The sequence below is a fragment of the Astatotilapia calliptera genome, chromosome 22 (assembly GCF_964374335.1).
Source record: "Astatotilapia calliptera chromosome 22, fAstCal68.1, whole genome shotgun sequence".
Lineage (NCBI taxonomy): Eukaryota > Metazoa > Chordata > Actinopteri > Cichliformes > Cichlidae > Astatotilapia > Astatotilapia calliptera.
This window is the reverse complement of record NC_137442.1, coordinates 29,520,476-29,523,043: the sequence shown is the minus strand read 5'-3', so window position 1 is coordinate 29,523,043 and position 2,568 is coordinate 29,520,476. Positions and strand designations below refer to the sequence as shown.

General features: G+C 44.2%; 1 long non-coding RNA gene across 1 annotated transcript; it reads left to right on the top strand.

Annotated features, from left to right (window-relative positions):
* The first annotated feature begins 354 nt into the window (after positions 1–354).
* Positions 355–691, top strand: LOC145423602 (uncharacterized). The gene is made up of 2 exons (XR_013904658.1): positions 355–505; positions 597–691. It is a non-coding gene; the product is annotated as an uncharacterized LOC145423602 (long non-coding RNA).
* The last annotated feature ends 1,877 nt before the right edge of the window (positions 692–2,568 follow it).

Below are 2,568 nucleotides of genomic sequence, written 5' to 3'. Positions count from 1 at the left end.
TACTGCTCACCCGGTCTTCACCAGCCCTGACATAGAAGCAGGAAAAAAAGGCATCACAGGGCCTCTGGTTAAAAGCCTGTGTGGGCAAACTAGCAGGGATCGTCACTGGGCTGTTCAACCTCTCCCTGACTCATTGAATTGAATTGAATTGAATGAATGCTTTATTGGCCATATGCAGGTTGCCCCGCAGAGGAATAGGACCCCCCCCCGACTTACACACACAACAAAGACATCACATGCCACTGTTCTTACCTGTCTGAAGGCCCACACGATCATTCCCATCCCCCAAAAGACTGGAATAGACAGCCTCAACGACTAAAGACCTATAGACCTCACACCTGTGGTCATGAAGTGTTTCAAGTGATTAGGTTGGGTTGATTAGGAACATCAGAGACTGCCTAAATCCCTCTCTCAACCCCCACCCGTTTGCTTACAGAGCGTATCTGGCCACGGGGGATACCATCACAATCACCCTTCACAGAGCGGTGGGAAATCTGGAGAACAGGTAGAGCTATGTGAGGATCTTTGTGGACTACAGCTAAGCATTCAACACCAAAATACCAGACATTCTCACTACCAAACTGTACCACCTTCAGATCTCCCCTGCCACCTGCTCCTGGATCAAAGACTTCCTCACCAATTTGGACTGTCAATAAACACTATGTTACTGCATGTGAGAAGCAGCAAGTTGGAACAGTGTCCTGACCCCGGTTCATATGTACAATCTGTACTAATATTTATCAACTTTAATCAATCAATCAAAGCTTTATTTGTCACAAGCAGGTTGCCCTGCAGTGAAATGGGACCCCCCCCCCAACCTTGCACACATAACACAGACATCACATGGGGTTACAAGTCGGAGATTGGTAGCGTTACAGAAAAACACTGAAATGTACACAACAACGGGAACAAGAGGAAAAAGGAGACCTCCACTCATGCTGTGCTTCCATGGCAGGACAGCACGAGAACGGGAAACAAAAGAACTCCTCTGCACAAAAAAGCACATGAATGTCCACAGCACAACATTGTGACAGATGTGACAAGCCACAGGGTTGGGTAGGGGATGAGGAGTAATCCCAGGCAACACAGCAGCCATCCTGCAACGGCGCCGTCTCCAGCGTGGGCCCAGACCTGCCTCGTGTTCCCAGGGGGCAACAAGCATCGAAGGCGTTGGAAAGGGAGGGGGGATGAGTGAGTGCTTATCAGTGTAAGTGTATGTGTGTGCGTGTCCATAGTTCAGCTGAGACAGTGTCCTTCACCCTATCAGGCTAAGTAAACAGTCCTCCAGCCAATCCAGGTGGCCTTGCATGGGATGGGAAGAATAGTCATCACACAGTCGTTATTAGGGAGTCTTTGTCCGGCTCCAGCCTTGGGCCTGCAGCTGGCGCCGTGGTGGTGTCCGCATTACGATGTTGATTTTGTTGATTTTTCTTTTATGCAAGCAGCCCAGGAGAATTTCAAGCTGCTCTTTAACACTCTGATGGTGGTCTCTCAATCTCCTGTTGAAAAGCTGCAAAAAAACCAAAACAAAACAAAACAAAACATAATAAAGTCAAATTTAAACAGCAAACTGTAATGAATTCAGAGACCATTAAAAGACAGTAACTTTAAGCCTAAAAAAATTAAAGAACTAAAGTAGTATAAAAAATTCTACAAGAAATCAGCCGAAAGCCTGATCCAAAAGAACCTATATCATAAAACTTAAAGCACTGGCTTGGAGAGCAGGATGAATGAAAATTCAACCGAGCAAGTGTTCAACTTTAGCTTAGCATGCTTTCATACACTTATGCTACGCTTGTTGCATGGCATGCATAGTGACAAATAAATGAGCATTAAATAATACATGCTGCCTTAAAATTACTCTTAATGGTAGTTTTTGTACTGGCAATTAAATGGTTGAATAAATTCATCCATACAGAACGACTCTGGCCTCCCTGACTGTACTGAGCATTCTGGGCAACTAAGGTGCTCATCAGTTATGCCTGTGATGTTGATTAGTTTTAGGGAAAAACTCTGTTCCGATGGAATAACAGCGCCAATGACAGTGGCGAAGATCCCCTGGAGTCATGGCCAGAGGGCAATATAAGCAAAAGGTGGCAGAACACCAGAAGTGTTATACCATGACTTCAATTATATGGTTCTTTCAAGCAGCTAACCCTAACCCTAACCCCCATTAACCAGGCAGACCAGAAACATGACAGATAAGACACAATAAACAACAAGGGGAACTTTAACACATGGGATGATGACCCAAGGAGACCTACTAAACAATTAACAATAACTACAACTAAGGAACCTAGGATCTAATGCCAAAAGGACTAACTATAACCAATGAATATCAAAATACAAGAAAACACAAAGCGCTGGGTCATACGACCCAGGACTGTGACATCTGATTTGTGAAATATCTAAAAACCCAAAAGAATACATATACAAAATAACTTTTATCTTGTGTCCATTGTGCGTCAAAACAATGATTTTATTTACACACACGTGTGTGGGAAAGACGAGCTCTGCAAAACATCAGCCTCAATCTCCCCAGAACAATAAACGAGCAGTCATATATAT